Raw genomic sequence first — 20,824 nt, forward strand, 5'->3', positions numbered from 1 at the left:
TTTAAAAAGACAGTCCAGTCTTCAGACAATCCTTTGCAGTAGTGCATCGTCCAGACGTTCAAAGCAGCTATGTAGTCATTAAGTAGCCCGTGTTCACAGAGCAGGAGATAGCAAGCTGGAATTCAAACCTTGGCAGCCACTACTAATCAATACAATACTGCCTTTTACTATAATATTTTTGCATTTTATAAATGACTTTAAAAATTTTTTGAAGTTGATTTATTCATCTTTTATGTGGGAATGTTCCTCCTGCATGTCTGTATGTGCACCACATGCATGCTTGCTGCCTGCAAGGGTCAGAATAGGTCATCAGATCCCCTGGAATGGGAGTTATAGATGGTTGAGAATCATCACATGGGTGCCCATAATTAAACCCTGGTCTTCTGTAAGAGCCACAAGTACTTTTAACTCTTGAGCTGTATCTCCATCCTCAAGTGAATTTTAAAATGACAAGTTGTTAACTCACTTCTGTCTCAATTGTACATTAGCTAGGCTATCACTGTATCTACTAGAAGTCTTATTCATACTTATTCCATACTTTAACTTAGGACTTAATTGATTTTGTTTGCTGTGGATATTTTGCTAAGTAAGATGGAGTCCAGATGGCTCACCAGAGATCAATCACTCAGTAAGTGACTCAGTAAGAGTCCCCCTTTCACCTGTGACTTTTGTAAAACTGCAGATTATTAGAGGAAGCTCAAAACACTAGACTGAGTCTGTTCTTGTTCTTGTTTTGTTTTGTTTTTGAAACAGTAGCTCGGTCTGTTCTAAAACTCCCTATGTAGACCATACTGGCCTCAAACTCACAGAGATCCTCCTGTTTCTGTCTCCCAAGTGCTGGGATTAAAGGCATATGCCACCACTGCCTGGCTTGCAGTTTTTACCTTCCTTCCCTGCCCTTGTTTGGACACACCTATCTGGCTCACACAGGAAGAAAGCAACGTGTAATGAAAAGAATATAAAAGAATATTCCTGTGGCAAGAATAAGCAAGGCTCTGCTTGCCTTGTCTTAATGCTTGCTGCAGCCTAGGCAGAGACACGCTCCTCTCTCACTCCCCCGTTGCAGGGGAATCTGCATGGCTTTCTAAATTGTTTGCTGGCTTGTTTCATTTGATCTTTCAGTAAACTGTATTTAATTCTAATACCTTATGAAAAAGATCACAGATTAATCAGCTTCCAATGACTATTAGGAACTGATCTCAATACACTAAACTCATCTTTAAGTGGACTAGTTGAAATTTTGGATGCTCTTAATATAGTCACTAGTAATAACAGAACCTACTATTTCTTTTTTTTTTCTTTTTTTTTAATTGGGTATTTACTTCAATTACATTTCCAATGCTATCCCAAAAGTCCCCCACATGCTCCCCCACCCACTCCCCTACCTACCCACTCCTACTTCTTGGCCCTGGCGTTCCCCCGTACTGAGGCATATAAAGTTTGCATGACCAATGGGCCTCTCTTTCCACTGATGGCCGACTAGACCATCTTCTGATTCATATGCAGCTAGAGACACGAGCTTATTTCTTAAGAATATACTATTTTCCAGGCTATGGTCCAAGTTTTATCTCCCCTAGTTCTAGTTCTTTTGTCTGTTTGTTTGTAGGCTGGTACTGGGATTTGTACCCAGGATATTGCACCTACTGAGCTATACACCCAGCCTCTCAGTCATTTTTCAAAACAGTGGTCTGAAGTAGGAACTATTGCAATCTCATTTTAAGGACTGAAAGAAGGGCTGGCTCAATGGCTTAGAGGGTAAAGGGCTTATCGCACAAGCATGAAGATCTGAGTTCTGGTCCTGGGGACCCTAATAGAATGCTCGGTATGATGGCATGTGCCTAAAATTCCAATGCTAGGAGATCCTAGGGGTCCACTGGCTGGTCAGTTTAGCTGAAATAGTGACCTTCAGGCCCAGTAAGAGATGCCCCAAAAGAAAAACTTGGCCTGGAGGACAACTGAAGACATTTTCCTAACATTGACTTCTGACCTCCCTATGTCCTCACACAGTAGCATGCACCCATACATATATGCATTCACTACACAGACACACAAGTTGAAATAACGGATTCAAAGAGTGTTAGTAACTTAGAAGAGCCACATAGGTCGTTAGTGTTAGAGGCAACACTTTAGTCATCTTGGGTCTTAGCGGCTTGGTTTGTCACCCTTTGAAGACAGTGTTCATTAGGCAAGTGTGGCTCTGTCTCTGCTCGATGCTAAGACTGGCAGTGTCTCACTCAGAGTTCACCCACTGTGTACCTTCCATTTTGGAATTATTCTTATTTGATATTTGGTAGTATGTACCTTATGTAATTCTACAACCCTGGAGGTAGAAGTAGGAACATGGTGCAAATTGGAGGCCAGGCTGTTTTTACAAAGAGGGTAACAGGCCAAAATGGCTACATAGCAAGATCCTGTCTTAAGAAACAAAAACAAAAATAAACAACAGAAAGGTGTTACTGTTTGGTCATATTTCAGTGAATCCAGTGAAGCTTTAAGAACCGTGCAGGCTGTCCTGGTGAGTGGTTCTTACTGCTCCAGCCAGCTGTGCTATACTTAGGGAATCCAAAGCTTCTAGCAGAGCTCCAAGGAAGGATTTTTAGGATACTAATTCTTTCAGATATTATTTTGTCTGCTTCTCTTGTGGAATACTGATTTCTAAAAAGCCCTATCCTGTAGATTTCCCTCAATCCCAGTCTAGGATTTTTCTGTGTTAATTAACATATCAATGGGCACTACAGGATTAATAAAAGATCACCCTTGGAAGGTATTCGGGGGTCCACGCTCCTTGGGTCCCCTCCTCCTCTCATTTCTTCTTGTTTCATCTCACAGTTTGGAATCCAGTGGGTACCTCCTTGATTGCAGTCCTGAATATATGTGTTGGTGGCAGCTGCTAGGGGAATAACCAGGACACAGCAGATGTGTCAACAACTAGGGTGGACTCAGCTCATATTGAAATTGCTTTTCAAGTGAGTCTCAGCCAAACAGCTCACAGACACCCTTATGTGTTTCTTTATTAAGCTAAAAGTTTAGTTAAAAGTGTAATAAATTCATGCCAGACTTAATGGGCTCTTGAAAAATTTCTAAAGTGTAATGCCTTGATTGGCAGATTAAGTTTAGAAATTAATAAAAATAAGGAGTTGCATTTCTCTTGCTAGATGTCCTCATTAGGACATTAGGTGACATTGTCTTTAAACCCTGTGTCAATTCCTGACTCACCACTGTGATGCCCAGGGAAGACAGGGTGACCTGGAAGTCCAACTACTTCCTTAAGATCATCCAACTCTTGGATGATTACCCAAAATGCTTCATTGTGGGAGCAGATGCAGCAGATCCGCTTGTTCCTGGAAGGCTGTGGTGCTGATGAACAAGAACACTATGATGCACAAAGACATCTGGGGGCATCTGGAAAACAACCCAGCTCTGGAGAAACTGCTGCCTCATATCCAGGGGAATGTGGGCTTTGTGTTCACCAAGGAGGACCTTACTGACATTAGGGACATGTTGCTGGCCAATAACGTGCCGGCTGCCATCTGTGATGGTGCCACTGCTGTGTATGAGATCACTGTGGCAGTCCAGGACACTGATCTTGGGCTTTAGAAGTCTTTCTTCTAGGCTTTAGGCACCACTGCTAAAATTTCCAGAGGCACCATTGAAATTCTGAGTGATGTGCAGCTGATAAAACCCAGAGACAAAGTAAGAGCCATACTGCTGAACACATTGAACATCTCTTCCTTTCCTTTGGGGCGATCATCAGGCGGGTGTTTGACAATGGTAGCGTTTGCAATCCTGAAGTGCTTGACATCACAGAGTTGACTCTTCTGGTTCCTAGTGGTGAAAAGGTCAGCTCAGGAACTGTGGAAAATTCCATCAGACCCCTCCCCTCCTGGAAGAGAAAGGTCATGAAACACTTAGGCACCCCACCCCTCTGGAAGGGAGAGGCTTAATTATATTTCTCAGACCAAGGGGGTGAGTGGGATGGGGAGGTGGGGTGGTGGTAGTGGTGGTGGGGACTCACCATCGGCCACCTGCAGGTGAGGGAGGCCCAGAGGATGTAGACACATTCCCTGACTGACCGTTGGCCATCTAAAGACAAGGGAAGTCCTTGCCACCTCATTTCTTAAAGACCAGTCCATTTAAAAGTCACACTGTTCTGACAATCACACTGTGCCTAATGGCTGCTGCTCTGAAAACTGTATAAATACTCACTGAACGGGCTGTGTGGGTCGTTTTCTTTCTCCTTCATGTACAGGTCGACCCCAGCATGCTGGAACAATAAAATTCCTCTTGCTTTTGCATTGATTGACAGCTCTGAGTTGTTCATGGGGGTGGGGGGTGGGGGGCTTGGGGAGATAGGGGGGTGGGGTGGGGTGGGGAGGATGGTCTCCCGGTAAGTTAAGGCTTACCAAAGTATTACAGTGGTATGTCTGAAAGTGTTGCCAAGGTTTGTCTGCAGATTGGTTACCTCACTGTTACCTCAGGGTCACACACTATCATCAGTGGGTACAAGTGAGTCCTGGCTTTGTCTGTGGACAATCAGATGAAGATATGGGATTTGATTTCTTTGACTAAGCCCCTCAAAGCAACCAACTCAGTCAGCTTAGTCTGAGAAACCTGGAAATAAAGGCTTACTTCTTTTATAAAGGGAGGGGGAGGGTTTCCTTGTGTGCAAACTCTATTCACTGGCCTTGCAATCCCCGACTGCCCCCCACCCCCAGATAAAGAGGTCATCCTAGTCTTAGGCTCCATCACTTGAACCAAGGCTTTGAGGCTCATGCCCAAGCTAGATTTGAACTGAGAGTCCTGTTTAACTCATTTAAGGTTCAACATAGTGGTCTGGAGTTTAAAGAGCTCTCCAAAGTAGCTCTTTGTACTTAACAAGCAAGATTGAGAAGTGCTCATTCCAGACTTTCCAGAGACAAGCACCAAGCCTGGGTAGAGAAAGTTATAATCTGTATGTAGATACAGATGTTTTCCTTTTCTGTATGTTCAGACTTCTAGTGACACTGACATTATTCAGCCATCTTATTTTATCCATAAGATGTGCTTTATGGAGGAATGCCGAGTACTTCCTGCATGGACTTCACATGTGCAGGTTTCATGTAAGTTTTTAATGAACTGAAAGCCTTCTGTTAGTAGAGAATACCCAGTTAGAAGACCGCATACCCAGTCCATCATTCTCATAAATGAGGGAATTGAGGCTGGATCCAAATGCAGTGACCTGGTATTTCCCCCAAGATAGTGACTGGACTAGTGGGTACCCTGGCTTTCCCTTTGCCCTTCTGTCTCTTGTAGGCAGCCGGCACCTAAAAGATGGCGCCAGCCTCTGGTACACTGTTTCTGTAAACAATGCCACTGCGCAGGCGCTAGCCCAAATCTGGCGCCAACCCCTCCCGAGGGTGCATACAAATCAAAGTGCCGGCAGACTGACCAATCCCAGGAGGACACATAGCTCTCCCCAGTGCTGGGGTGTATATAAGCAGTCCTCCCTGGGTTCCCGGGGTTCCTGTAGCATCAAGGCGTTCCAGGAATAAAGCTGTTGAGAAGAATCCAACCGTGTTGCATTTTTCCTTGCCGGACGAGTTGGGCGCAACAGTCTCTCAGGCAAACTTTACGACAGTGCTATGAGATGTGGATGCATGTCGGAATCATCTAGGGAGCTTGCTACATCATACTTCTCATCTGTAGGTCTTAGGCAGGGTCGGTCATGGTATCAATGAGTTTTTTTTACCTGCACATTTGTGATGTCAAGTCCTCTGGGTTGTAAATGCTGCCATTATGAAACACCTTTCGGAGTGATCACCCCAAATGAGAAGGGGAAGATGTTCAGGTAAACAGTGACTTTTTAGTGCTTACATGAATACTGTAAGGCTATAAGACAGCATAGCTCACCACTCCTCATTCACTTGAACCCTCGAACATGGGCACTCCCATTAGGAATGTGTACCTTTCTGCCCACAGTAGTTAGTGACAGTCTCCCCGACTCTTCCCTCACCATCCCATCTACTTCTTTTTTTTTTCTCTCAACTTTCATCTTGAATTATTCTCCTCCTACTCACACAGTTTCATGTATATATTTGCTTTTTTACAACTGTACTATAAACATCTTTAGATGGGAATTGTATCCTAAATTTTCATAATTGTGACTCTGACTATGTGTAAATTATTAGCCAATATGTGTAGGTTGAGTACACCTTCCCTATCAGTTTGACTGACACATGTCAAGGGAGCAAATCTGAGTTTCTTATTTGTGAATATGTTAAAAAAAAAAAAGAAAGAAATAGCTGTCATTGTTACTGTTTTCACCAGCAAGGCTTCTTTTTTTTTTTTTTTTTTTTTTTTTTTTTTTTTTTTTTTTTTTTTTTTTGGCTGGGTTTTTGCAGAACGATCATTTTTAGTTTATTATTTATTTTTTTTTAGACTTTCTGAAACTCCACTTGCTTTCTTTAGCCAGGGCTGGCTCTAGCCAGTTGTTGCTTAGCAATAGTAATGACATGTTGAGACTCATCTGATGGACTATGAATACCCGGAGCAGTGCTGGCCAAGGGCAGCTGGTTGGTTAATTGTGGCCTCCAGTCATCACCAGGAGATCAGCGGCTGTGGGGAAAGAGAAGGCCGAGGCTGCTGCAAAATGCATTGCAAATGTCATGTGTGCTGCAAATGCACATTTCAGACATTGAGTAGGAATAAAACCTGAAGATGGAGACCAATTCTGTAGCTTTGAAACATCAGGTAGCTACCTGGCCTAAAATAACATATTCTTTCTGAGAGCCTCGCAGGTTATGGCTCCTGCTTTCCACAATTCTCCATGGATGATGGATGGTGATGGCCACAGTACTGACGACGGCAGAAGGGCCACCTGAGGAATGGCCACTTGTAAAATGTCACTTTTAAACACAGCCATTTGTGAATGATTGCAGTTTATATTTGTTGCCCGCTTTTTATTGTAACTCGGAGTGAACTGATTATGTTTATATGCCTGGGGCCTTTTGGGTCAAGTTGAAGTCCACGGTGGATCACAAGTGCTGCATTATAAAGTCCCTCCAAATAGGATTTCTATTGGAAACCTCCAACTGTTTGCTTGCATTTATGGACGCTAATGCTGCTGGAGGGAGACTCAGCATCTCTTCTGTTTTTAGCCCCAGAGCTTTGTGGTCATGTTGCAATTAGTGTTGCTGTGATAGACCCATGCATAGTGTTATCCTTACTGATGGCTGTCTTTGTTGTTAGACTGACATTGTTGTTACTCTTTCCTAGAACACCAGGCTCTCAAGCCTCCTCAGCATAGGACAGAACAGAACAACGCACTCAAAAGCAATGAGAAACATGAACATAATCCCAACAGGAGAGGAAGAAACTGGGCTGGCAAACAGGCATTCCACCTCCACTGTCGTCAAGGAGGCACGTGGTGTACATATGTTGCTGTGAGTTAAAAATTCATTTTCAGTAGGCTCAAATGGTTGGAAAGACCATGACCAGAGGCAGTTTATTTAGTAAGACTTGGTGCTTGGGTGTTTAAATAAATCAGCCTACATGTAACTAACTTACACTTCCATTGACTTCACTAAAAGAGTTTCTTTTACTTCTGTGATTTTTCAACCTTAATTTATTCTTAGATTTAGAGATACAAATTATCAAATTAATGTCTTCCAAGAGTTTGCTCACTAGTAAGAATTTCTGGACTTTGGCCACGAGATATAGTGAAATGCGCCATCAATCTTGAGAAAGTCACTAAAGGAATTTGAGGTTTGGTTTTGGTCATAAGATCCACTGGTTACAAGTAGACACCCGTGGTTGCTGTGTTCAGATCCAATGTGTGCTGTTTGATATTTCACTGTCTTTTGGAACATCAAGGGTCAAGAATGCTGGTTCATGAGACAAAGCAGAGTCAGGAGCAAGGGGAAGATGGGAAAAACTGCAAAGAGAAATAGAAAAATAATGTCCGAACCATGTATCTGTAAGACCACGCACCAGTTTCTTTACACACCATACAATCAGACCCATATATCTTACAATGTGACTCTGATGATGTTCAAAACCCACAATGACTGCCCCATGCCTATCTAGCAGAATCTTAAGACTGCCTTCATGGCTTCAAAGACTTGTCCCAGCTGTCATTTTCAGCCTAAAATATTTCCCCCTTCTTTGTACTGCTTTTAGTTTCCATGTGTCTACTGCTACACCGGTCTCTCACAGCTCCATGGTAAGCCCTTTGTTGTTAGGGATCAGTTTTGCCCACATCTATATAATTGACAGCATTGATCTCTGCCCTCTTTCCTCTTGAGAGAAATCACTAATGCTTCTCTTTCTCCCTGGAGCCAGTTTCTAATATTGCTGAGTTGCATGGTGGTAGTCTACAGCAGTCGGAAGTGAAAGTCAAACTGTGCTAGCTAGGCAGGCAATGAATGCCCCAGAAGTGAGCCTCAGCTGAGCTGCTGTCTCTGAATCACAGGCTTTGCCTATTGCTTTGTGTTGAGCTGGACTTTGTCCCTAGGATTTGGTCATGTTTTCTTTCCTGAGCAGCATAGAGGCCACAGAGAGGCCCAAACCACCCTATTCCTCCTTATATCAACCTGACCTTACCCACCAGCTCACCCCTCACCTCCATTAAACTGTCTGAACTTGTTTTGACCTTATCATCACCTCTAAGCCTGCCTAGGCTGGACAGCAGGCCGCACTCTGCTTTGCTTGCTTTCTGATTGCATTCCGATCCTAGATAAGTTTCTCTGCATATCGCCTAATTCTCACTTGAAGACTCCTTACGTTTGCTGTTTATCTGATTCATTCATGGATCTTTGCACTTTAGTGATGTTTAGCAGAAGGCCAAACTGTTCACTGCTGACAGTAAGGGATTTGAGCATAATCTGAGAAAATCTGCTAGAATACTTTGTTGGACATCTTGAGAGGAAAAGCAATTGTTGGTCACCCTTTGGATGCTAAATATAGGTAAGGGACTTAAGACAATGAATTTAGAAAAACAGACATAAATTTAGTATATGCTTTAATCTTGCAGATAAATGAATTATCTTTGCTTCATGTTTCCAAGCAAAGAGCAGTATTGTGGAAAATGTGTTGAGTATTTTATCTATTTATTCATTCATTTAACAGATGACTAAGCAGCCACTACTTTCTATAAATTGTTTAAGGAGTTGAAGGATGCAGAGTACAAAAAACAAGACAAAAAGCCCCTTTCATGAGGGACAATTCCCCTATTTTTCTCTAGAGGGAAAGCCAGTATTCAGGTGCACTGCATCATGGTAGACCGGGAGAAGTGCTTGGCTGACAACTTGGGTGGCCAGGGAGTGGAAGGCCATTGGACATGGGGCTATAGAAGAATGATGTGAAGAGATGACACTGGTGCTGAGACTTGAATGACAAGCAAGAGCCTTGTGTCAGAGATTGAACTGGAGAGCATTGTGGGTAGAGAGAACAACTAGACTGGAAATATGAAGGTGAGTATTCACAGCAGTGGTAGAAGGTGGCAGTAAATGAATGCCTAGCAAGAGATGAATGAATTGCCCAATCACAGGCCATCTAAACTATGGAGTACTATTTAACCTTTAAAAGCAGCAAGGACTCATACATGCTACAACACCAAGGGGTTTAAAAAATAATCGGTTATGTGGAAGAGTCTGGACACAAAAGATTGCGCTTTATATAATTCTATTTAAGGGAGATATCTAAAATAGAGAAGTCTATAGACTCCAAAATGGCTGCAGTCACTTTGGGATGAAGAGAGATTGCTTAATTGGCTTTTTTCCCTAGGGTGGGATGAAATAAATATTTTGGAATTAGATTGTGGTGATTGTTGTAACCCTGTGAATGTGTCAATGTCACTGAATCACGTCTTCGAAGTAGTTCCTTGTGCATTATACAAATACTACCTAGATTGATAAAAGTGCTAACATGAGTTAAAGTTGCTGTGCTTGTCTAGAAGGGTGGAGGTGGGTATGTAAGATCTGAAGAGCCTTACATCCAGGATGTCCCACTCATAGACACAGAGATGGAGATAGATGCAACAAGCAAGAAAGAGGTTTATTGATCCAGCATCCTGGGGCTGTCCTGCAATTGGGGCAGAGGTGACCCTGAACATCTTAAGCACACACTTTTTATACAGTTTGAGGGTAGACTTTGGTAACAGCATGAGTTGGTTTAAGCCCATTGGTGGCCAGCACTGACCTTTCTCAGCATTTGTGGCCCCAGGTGAGGTGAGGTCTTAGTCACCAGAAGAGGGAACTGAAACATTTTTGGTTGTTATCTGCACCTGCCTTGCTGTCGGGGCTTCCTCCTCATAAAGCTTATTTTGCTGGGTCATTCCTGGAAGGGAGTGTTTGTCACAACCTTCTAGAGGAAGGTCCCCAGGGTGCAATCTTGGCAAGGTCTTTCACCGGTCATCTTATGTTCCCTAAGGTCACACAGGTACATGTGTGGGAAGTTCAGGCAATGAGAGTTTTCTGAGCCTTTCCGTGAGGCAATGCATGGGAAGACTTCTCTTTATCTCTCCTCAGAGACATTGGTTATGGGCCTAGGAACTGGGGCAAGAGAGTTTGCTGCACCCTGCTGGCAGCCATGGTGTCTGCTTCTTGCCCTGTCAAAAACAGCTGGTGTCTCCTTGGTGTGCAACCGCACAATTTAATTTCTCTTTTTATTGTCCTGGCCTTCCTTTAGCCTTTTATTATTTTTTTTCCATTTTTTATTAGGTATTTAGCTCATTTACATTTCCAATGCTATACCAAAAGTCCCCCTTACCCACCCACCCCCACTCCCCTACCCACCCACTCCCCCCCTTTGGCCCTGGCGTTCCCCTGTACCGGGGCACACAAAGTCTGCGTGTCCAATGGGCCTCTCTTTCCAGTGATGGCCGACTAGGCCATCTTTTGATACATATGCAGCTAGAGTCAAGAGCTCAGGGGTACTGGTTAGTTCATAATGTTGTTCCACCTATAGGGTTGAAGATCCCTTTAGCTCCTTGGATACTTTCTCTAGCTCCTCCATTGGGAGCCCTGTGATCCATCCATTAGCTGACTGTGAGCATCCACTTCTGTGTTTGCTAGGCCCCGGCATAGTCTCACAAGAGACAGCTACATCTGGGTCCTTTCGATAAAATCTTGCTAGTATATGCAATGGTGTCAGCGTTTGGATGCTGATTATGGGGTGGATCCCTGGATATGGCAGTCTCTACATGGTCCATCCTTTCATCTCAGCTCCAAACTTTGTTTCTGTAACTCCTTCCATGGGTGTTTTGTTCCCACTTCTAAGGAGGGGCATAGTGTCCACACTTCAGTCTTCATTTTTCTTGAGTTTCATGTGTTTAGGAAATTGTATCTTATATTGTGGGTATCCTAGGTTTTGGGCTAGTATCCACTTATCAGTGAGTACATATTGTGTGAGTTCCTTTGTGATTGTGTTACCTCACTCAGGATGATGCTCTCCAGGTCCATCCATTTGGCTAGGAATTTCATAAATTCATTCTTTTTAATAGCTGAGTAGTACTCCATTGTGTAGATGTACCACATTTTCTGTATCCATTCCTCTGTTGAGGGGCATCTGGGTTCTTTCCAGTTTCTGGCTATTATAAATAAGGCTGCTATGAACATAGTGGAGCATGTGTCCTTCTTACCAGTTGGGGCTTCTTCTGGATATATGCCCAGGAGAGGTATTGCTGGATCCTCCGGTAGTACTATGTCCAATTTTCTGAGGAACCGCCAGACTGATTTCCAGAGTGGTTGTACAAGCCTGCAATCCCACCAACAATGGAGGAGTGTTCCTCTTTCTCCACATCCTCGCCAGCATCTGCTGTCACCTGAATTTTTGATCTTAGCCATTCTCACTGGTGTGAGGTGGAATCTCAGGGTTGTTTTGATTTGCATTTCCCTGATGATTAAGGATGTTGAACATTTTTTCAGGTGCTTCTCTGCCATTCGGTATTCCTCAGGTGAGAATTCTTTGTTCAGTTCTGAGCCCCATTTTTTAAGGGGGTTATTTGATTTTCTGAGGTCCACCTTCTTGAGTTCTTTATATATGTTGGATATTAGTCCCCTATCTGATTTAGGATAGGTAAAGATCCTTTCCCAGTCTGTTGGTGGTCTTTTTGTCTTATAGACAGTGTCTTTTGCCTTGCAGAAACTTTGGAGTTTCATTAGGTCCCATTTGTCAATTCTCGATCTTACAGCACAAGCCATTGCTGTTCTGTTCAGGAATTTTTCCCCTGTGCCCATATCTTCAAGGCTTTTCCCCACTTTCTCCTCTATAAGTTTCAGTGTCTCTGGTTTTATGTGAAGTTCCTTGATCCACTTAGATTTGACCTTAGTACAAGGAGATAAGTATGGATCGATTCGCATTCTTCTACATGATAACAACCAGTTGTGCCAGCACCAATTGTTGAAAATGCTGTCTTTCTTCCACTGGATGGTTTTGGCTCCCTTGTCGAAGATCAAGTGACCATAGGTGTGTGGGTTCATTTCTGGGTCTTCAATTCTATTCCATTGGTCCACTTGTCTGTCTCTATACCAGTACCATGCAGTTTTTATCACAATTGCTCTGTAGTAAAGCTTTAGGTCAGGCATGGTGATTCCACCAGAGGTTCTTTTATCCTTGAGAAGAGTTTTTGCTATCCTCGGTTTTTTGTTATTCCAGATGAATTTGCAAATTGCTCCTTCTAATTCGTTGAAGAATTGAGTTGGAATTTTAATGGGGATTGCATTGAATCTGTAGATTGCTTTTGGCAAGATAGCCATTTTTACAATGTTGGTCCTGCCAATCCATGAGCATGGGAGATCTTTCCATCTTCTGAGATCTTCTTTAATTTCTTTCTTCAGGGACTTGAAGTTTTTATCATACAGATCTTTCACTTCCTTCGTTAGAGTCACGCCGAGATATTTTATATTATTTGTGGCTATTGAGAAGGGTGTTGTTTCCCTAATTTCTTTCTCAGCCTGTTTATTCTTTGTGTAGAGAAAGGCCATTGACTTGTTTGAGTTAATTTTATATCCAGCTACTTCACCGAAGCTGTTTATCAGGTTTAGGAGTTCTCTGTTGGAATTTTTAGGGTCACTTATATATACTATCATATCATCTGCAAAAAGTGATATTTTGACTTCCTCTTTTCCAATTTGTATCCCCTTGATCTCCTTTTGTTGTCGAATTGCTCTGGCTAATACTTCAAGTACTATGTTGAAAAGGTAGGGAGAAAGTGGGCAGCCTTGTCTAGTCCCTGATTTTAGTGGGATTGCTTCCAGCTTCTCTCCATTTACTTTGATGTTGGCTACTGGTTTGCTGTAGATTGCTTTTATCATGTTTAGGTATTGGCCTTGAATTCCTGATCTTTCCAGAACTTTTATCATGAATGGGTGTTGGATCTTGTCAAATGCTTTTTCTGCATCTAACGAGATGATCATGTGGTTTTTGTCTTTGAGTTTGTTTATATAATGGATTACATTGATGGATTTTCGTATATTAAACCATCCCTGCATCCCTGGAATAAAACCTACTTGGTCAGGATGGATGATTGCTTTAATGTGTTCTTGGATTCGGTTAGCGAGAATTTTATTAAGGATTTTTGCATCGATGTTCATAAGAGAAATTGGTCTGAAGTTCTCTATCTTTGTTGGATCTTTCTGTGGTTTAGGTATCAGAGTAATAGTGGCTTCATAAAATGAGTTGGGTAGAATACCTTCTACTTCTATCTTGTGAAAAAGTTTGTGCAGAACTGGAGTTAGATCTTCTTTGAAGGTCTGATAGAACTCTGCACTAAACCTGTCTGGTCCTGGGCTTTTTTTGGCTGGGAGACTATTAATAACTGCTTCTATTTCTTTAGGGGATATGGGACTGTTTAGAAGGTCAACTTGATCCTGATTCAACTTTGGTACCTGGTATCTGTCCAGAAATTTGTCCATTTCGTCCAGGTTTTCCAGTTTTGTTGAGTATAGCCTTTTGTAGAAGGATCTGATGGTGTTTTGGATTTCTTCAGGATCTGTTGTTATGTCTCCCTTTTCATTTCTGATTTTGTTAATTAGGATTTTGTCCCTGTGCCCTTTAGTGAGTCTAGCTAAGGGTTTATCTATCTTGTTGATTTTCTCAAAGAACCAACTCCTCGTTTGGTTAATTCTTTGAATAGTTCTTCTTGTTTCCACTTGGTTGATTTCACCCCTGAGTTTGATTATTTCCTGCCGTCTACTCCTCTTGGGTGAATTTGCTTCCTTTTTTTCTAGAGCTTTTAGATGTGTTGTCAAGCTGCTAGTATGTGCTCTCTCCCGTTTTTTCTTGAAGGCACTCATAGCTATGAGTTTCCCTCTTAGAAATGCTTTCATTGTGTCCCAAAGGTTTGGGTACGTTGTGGCTTCATTTTCATTAAACTCTAAAAAGTCTTTAATTTCTTTCTTTATTCCTTCCTTGACCAAGGTATCATTGAGAAGAGTGTTGTTCAGTTTCCATGTGAATGTTGGCTTTCTGTTATTTATTTTGTTATTGAAGATCAGCCTTAGTGCATGGTGATCTGATAGGATACATGGGACAATTTCAATATTTTTGAATCTGTTGAGGCCTGATTTGTGACCTATTATGTGGTCAATTTTGGAGAAGGTACCATGAGGTGCTGAGAAGAAGGTATATCCTTTTGTTTTAGGGTAAAATGTTCTGTAGATATCTGTCAGATCCATTTGTTTCATCACTTCTGTTAGTTTCAGTGTGTCCCTGTTTAGTTTCTGTTTCCATGATCTGTCCATTGGTGAAAGTGGTGTGTTGAAGTCTCCCACTATTATTGTGTGAGGCGCAATGTGTGCTTTGAGCTTTACTAAAGTTTCTTTAGTGAATGTGGCTGCTCTTGTATTTGGAGCATAGATATTCAGAATTGAGAGTTCCTCTTGGAGGATTTTACCTTTGATGAGAATGAAGTGTCCCTCCTTGTCTTTTTTGATGACTTTGGGTTGGAAGTCAATCTTATCAGATATTAGGATGGCTACTCCTGCTTGTTTCTTCATACCATTTGCTTGGAAAATTGTTTTCCAGCCTTTCATTCTGAGGTAGTGTCTATCTTTTTCTCTGAGATGAGTTTCCTGTAAGCAGCAAAATGTTGGGTCTTGTTTGTGTAGCCAGTTTGTTAGTCTATGTCTTTTTATTGGCGAGTTGAGACCATTGATGTTAAGAGATATTAAGGAAAAGTAATTGTTGCTTCCTGTTATTTTAGTTGTTAAAGGTGGCATTCTGTTCTTGTGGCTGTCTTCTTTTAGGTTTGTTGAGGGATTACCTTCTTGTTTTTTCTAGGGCGTTGTTCCCGTTCTTGTATTGGTTTTTTTCTGTTATTATCCTTTGAAGGGCTGGATTCGTGGAGAGATAATGCGTGAATTTGGTTTTGTCGTGGAATACTTTGGTTTCTCCCTCTATGATAATTGAGAGTTTGGCTGGGTATAGTAGCCTGGGCTGCAGTTTGTGTTCTCTTAGTGTCTGTATAACATCTGTCCAGGCTCTTCTGGCTTTCATAGTCTCTGGTGAAAAATCTGGTGTAATTCTGATAGGCTTGCCTTTATATGTTACTTGACCTTTTTCCCTTACTGCTTTTAGTATTCTATCTTTATTTAGTGCATTTGATGTTCTGATTATTATGTGTCGGGAGGAATTTCTTTTCTGGTCCAGTCTATTTGGAGTTCTGTAGGCTTCTTGTATGTTCATATGCATCTCATTCTTTAGATTTGGGAAGTTTTCTTCAATAATTTTGTTGAAGATGTTTGCTGGACCTTTGAGTTGAAAATCTTCATTCTCATCCACTCCTATTATCCGTACGTTTGGTCTTCTTATTGTGTCCTGGATTTCCTGGATATTTTGAGTTAGGATCTTTTTGCATTTTCCATTTTCTTTGATTGTTGTGCCGATGTTCTCTATGGAATCTTCTGCACCTGAGATTCTCTCTTCCATCTCTTGTATTCTGTTGCTGATGCTCAAATCTATGGTTCCAGATTTCTTTCCTAGGGTTTCTATCTCTAGTGTTGCCTCGCTTTGAGTTTTCTTTATTGTGTCTACTTCCCTTTTTAGGTCTAGTATGGTTTTGTTCATTTCCATCACCTGTTTGTATGTTTTTTCCTCTTTTTCTGTAAGGACTTCTACCTGTTTGATTGTGTTTTCCTGTTTTTCTTTAAGGACTTGTAACTCTTTAGCAGTGTTCTCCTGTATTTCTTTAAGTGATTTATTAAAGTCCTTCTTGATGTCCTCTACCATCATCATGAGATATGCTTTTAAATCTAGGTCTAGGTTCTCAGGTGTGTTGGGGTTCCCTGGACTGGGCGAAGTGGGTGTGCTGGGTTCTGGTGATGGTGAGTGGTCTTGGTTCCTGTTAGTAAGATTCCTCCGTTTACCTTTCGCCATCTGGTAATCTCTGGAGTTAGTAGTTATAGTTGACTCTGTTTAGAGATTGTTCTTCTGGTGATTCTGTTACCGTCTATCAGCAGACCTGGGAGACAGATTCTCTCCTCTGAGTTTCAGTGCTCAGAGCACTCTCTGCTGGCAAGCTCTCTTACAGGGAAGGTGCGCAGATATCTTGTATTTGGACCTCCTCCTGGCCGAAGAAGAAGGCCCAAAACAGGACCTTTCTCAGACACTGTGTTGCTTTGGCAGTTCCCAGGTGGTACAGACTCTCACCTAAGCAGACTAAATTCCTAAGTTCCTTGGAGTCCCGGGACCAAGATGGCGACCGCTGCTGCTGTGGCTTAGGCCGCCTCCCCTGCCGGGTGGGCACCTGTCCTCCGGTCCGGACGGTGGCTGGCTGTCCCCGGCCCACAAAGGGTGCTGCCTCAGCGCCTCTGTGCTTCCGCCTGTTCCAGAAGCTGTCAGGTTCTCTGGCGCACCCTCTCACCTGTTCAGACTAATTCCCTAAGTTCGGCGGGTCCCGGACCAAGATGGCGACCGCTGCTGCTGTGGCTTAGGTCGCCTCCCCAGCCGGGCGGGCACCTGTCCTCTGGTCCGGAAGGTGGCCGGCTGTCCCCTGCCCACACAGGGTGCTGCCTCAGCGCCTCTGTGCTTCCGCCTGTTCCAGAAGCTGTCAGGTTCTCTGGCGCACCCTCTCACCTGTTCAGACTAATTTCCTAAGTTCGGCGGGTCCCGGACCAAGATGGCGACCGCTGCTGCTGTGGCTTAGGCCGCCTCCCCAGCCGGGCGGGCACCTGTCCTCCGGTCCAGACGGTGGCTGGCTGTCCCCGGCCCACAAAGGGTGCTGCCTCAGTGCCTCTGTGCTTCCGCCTGTTCCAGAAGCTGTCAGGTTCTCTGGCGCACCCTCTCACCTGTTCAGACTAATTTCCTAAGTTCGGCGGGTCTCGGACCAAGATGGCGACCGCTGCTGCTGTGGCTTAGTCCGCCTCCCCAGCCGGGCGGGCACCTGTCCTCCGGTCCGGATGGTGGCTGGCTGTCCCCGGCCCACAAAGGGTGCTGCCTCAGCGCCTCTGTGCTTCCGCCTGTTCCAGAAGCTGTCAGGTTCTCTGGCGCACCCTCTCACCTGTTCAGACTAATTTCCTAAGTTCGGCGGGTCCCGGACCAAGATGGCGACCGCTGCTGCTGTGGCTTAGGCCGCCTCCCCTGCCGGGTGGGCACCTGTCCTCCGGTCCGGAAGGTGGCCGGCTGTCCCCGGCCCACACAGGGTGCTGCCTCAGCGCCTCTGTGCTTCTGCCTGTTCCAGAAGCTGTCAGGTTCTCTGGCGCACCCTCTCACCTGTTCAGACTAATTTCCTAAGTTCGGCGGGTCTCGGACCAAGATGGCGACCGCTGCTGCTGTGGCTTAGGCTGCCTCCCCAGCCGGACGGGCACCTGTCCTCCGGTCCGGACGGTGGCTGGCTGTCCCCGGCCCACAAAGGGTGCTGCCTCCTAGCCTTTTATTTTTATTTTTACATTTCTTCTTGTTCCGGGGGAGGGGACATAAGAGAATACTCATTTTCCATGAGTTTGGAGGTCAGATCTCTTTTCTAATGATCCTCCTGTGTTGACCGATTTCTTGATGAATTTCCTTGGTGAACTGAAAATTCTCATGGATTTCTTCTTCTGTGTTTGCAGGGAGCTCCTTATTTCTCCATTGCTGGGCCAGAAGTCACATGGTTGCCCTGTCTTGCCTCTCTTGGAAGAGCCTGCCTCTCTGGAACCTACCCTTGGATGTCCAGCAGGTTCATCTCCATGGCAATTTCAATTTTGTAGGTTTTTTTTTTCCCCCTTCTGTTGTTAGGTGGGGGAATGACACAACTGTCTATAGTCTCCATGAAAAAGGAGCTCTGGAATCCTGGTGTACTCTTTAAATTTTTATATTACTTTTTAACTGATCGTAAAAGTTACATATATCTATGGGGTACTATGTGATGTTCTGGAGTGTGTATTCATCTTATAATGTTTAAACGAGGCTTAATAAATCAGTTTGAATAGACATTTAAATGCTTAAGTGTCTCCTCAGTCATTTGTCATTTCTTTTCGGTGCAATCATTCAACACAGTTTTCTCTAGTGTTTTATGATACACAGAAATTACAAAGACGAAAGTTGCCCTACTGTGTAAGAGCACATCAGACTGCTTATTTCTGTGACGCAGTACCCACTGACTAAGTTTTCTGAGTGTCTCCTAATACTCTATTCTTCATGGCTTCTAGAATTCACCCTACTGTTTTCTTTATTTTTAATTGTATTTACGTGTGAATGTAGATTTGAGTGTCAGTCACTATGGAGACCAGACATGTCAGATCCCTTGGAGCTGACGTTACAGATGGTTGTGAGCCACCTGATGTTGGTTCTGGTAATCAAACTTGGGTCCTCTGGACGAGGACTCTTAACCACTGAGCTATCTCTCCAGCTCCTAGAGAATTTTTTCCTTTTTGTTTTATGTATGAGTGGTCTCTGCATGTACACCTGCATTCCAGAAGAGGGCATCAGGACACATTATAGATGGCTGTAAGCCACCATGTTATTGTTGGCAATTGAACTCAGGACCTCTGGAAGAGAAGCCAGTGCCATTTCTTCAGCCCCGCCCCTTTTAATAAAGTTTATTTTTTCCCGTTAATTAGTTTATTCATTTAAACATCCCGATCACTGCCTCCATCAGTCCCCCCTCACACAATCTATCTCCCCACCATCATCACCTTCTCTGAGAGGGTAGGAGCCTACTGGGTGTTCCCACCCTACCCTGGCACATCAAGTCTCTACAGGGCTAGGCATATCCTCTCCCACCAAGACCACTCAAAGCAGCCCAGTTAGGGAAGTGGATTCCACAGACAGGCAACAGCTTTAGGGACAGCCCCTGCTCCTGTTGTTGGGGAACCCACATGGATACTGAGCTGTACATCTTCTACATATGTCCAGCCCATGTCTGCTCTTTGGTAGGTGGCTCAGTCTCTGAGAGCTCCAAGGGTCTTTCTATTTATTTATTTATCTATTTATTTATTTATTTATTTATTTATTTTCAAGACAGGGTGTCTCTGTATAGCTCTGGCTGTCCTGGAACTCACTATAGACCAGGCTGGCCTCAAATTCAGAAATCTGTCTGTCTCTGCCTCCCAAGTGCTGGGATTAAAGGCGTGCGCCAACACGCCCGGCTGACTCTGTTGGTCTTTCCATAGAGTTTCTATCCCCTTTGCAGCCCTCAATCCTTCCCCTAACTAAGAGTTCCTGAGCTCCATTCAATCTTAGGCTGTGGGTCTTTGCCTTTGTTTTAACTAGTCTAGACTGGCTTCTAAATCTTGACCTACTCACCTCACGTACCAGGGTGCTGGGATTACACATGTGTGCTACCACATCTGGCTTTTACCTTTGGCTTCTCTGAGATCAAGGCTGAATTGATCACTTTGAAATTTTGAGTTCGCACATAGTCAGATCGATCATTTTTTTTCTTTTATACATTTTTCCTATGTGATAGCATTTTTAGGGAAGAAAAAAGAAATCTACACCAAGGAGATAGCTGTATGATCTTATATTTTCATATTTATATCTTTCATCTGTCTGGAATTTGCTCAAGGGTAAGATTTAAAGTACAGCACCGTGCCCCTGTGCGTCATTCCTGAGCCACAAGATGTTCTGTGTGGAACTTTTGCCATTTAATCTGAGTCTATTTTTACACACAAAGACCCCCAGATCTAAAAAGACACCATTGTACATTTGCTATTAGAGAAAAATATAGAATAGATGCTGGCTTTGAGAAAGCAATTTGTTCTGAGGTTACGCTTTACATTGCTCACATGCACCAATGTTTATGATGATTATGGTATGGAATTTAAAAATGATTCCAATTGTTTATTTTGTGTGCAGTTGCATGAGTAACTCATACTGAAGTCAGAAGGACAGCTTGCGGGAGTGGGTTCTTTCTTTCCATTATGTGGGTTCTGGGAATCAAACTAATGTTGTCAGGCTTATCAGCAAGCTCTTTGACGTGGTCAACCCTCTCGCCAGCCCCTAACTTGAATGTTTAAAGATGTACTTTACTGTCTGATAATATTATTATTATTATTATTATTATTATTATTATTGTAAATGTTACAATTCTTTTTTCCCTTAAATTCCAATGCCCCAGTCTCCCAGTGCTATATTGTACTGGCAATAATAGCTGTGATTCATTTCTTTTTTTTTATTGGTAAATACAGCGCTTTTCCAGCAGAGTGAATGGTATCAACTTTATTTATTTTTCTATTTAGATTACTTTATTAAGTTTTTATTTGATATTTTCTTTATTTACATTGCAAATGTTATCCCCTTTTCTGTTTTCTCTCCTCCCAGAAACACCCTATCACATCCTCCCTCCCCCTGCTTCTATGAGGATGTTCCTCCACCCACCCACCCAGTCCCACCCTTGAACCCCTTGATTCCCCTACACTGGGGCAAC

General features: G+C 43.2%; 1 long non-coding RNA gene and 1 pseudogene across 1 annotated transcript; both read left to right on the plus strand.

Moving 5' to 3' along the window:
* Gm5236 (predicted gene 5236) lies at positions 3,177-3,809 on the plus strand (annotated as a pseudogene).
* Positions 6,446-18,389, plus strand: Gm41720. Its single transcript, XR_877385.2, has 3 exons — positions 6,446-6,729; positions 7,255-7,421; positions 18,027-18,389. It is a non-coding gene; the product is annotated as a predicted gene, 41720 (long non-coding RNA).
* The last annotated feature ends 2,435 nt before the right edge of the window (positions 18,390-20,824 follow it).

Source organism: Mus musculus, chromosome 18, assembly GCF_000001635.26.
Source record: "Mus musculus strain C57BL/6J chromosome 18, GRCm38.p6 C57BL/6J".
Classification (NCBI taxonomy): Eukaryota; Metazoa; Chordata; class Mammalia; order Rodentia; family Muridae; genus Mus; species Mus musculus.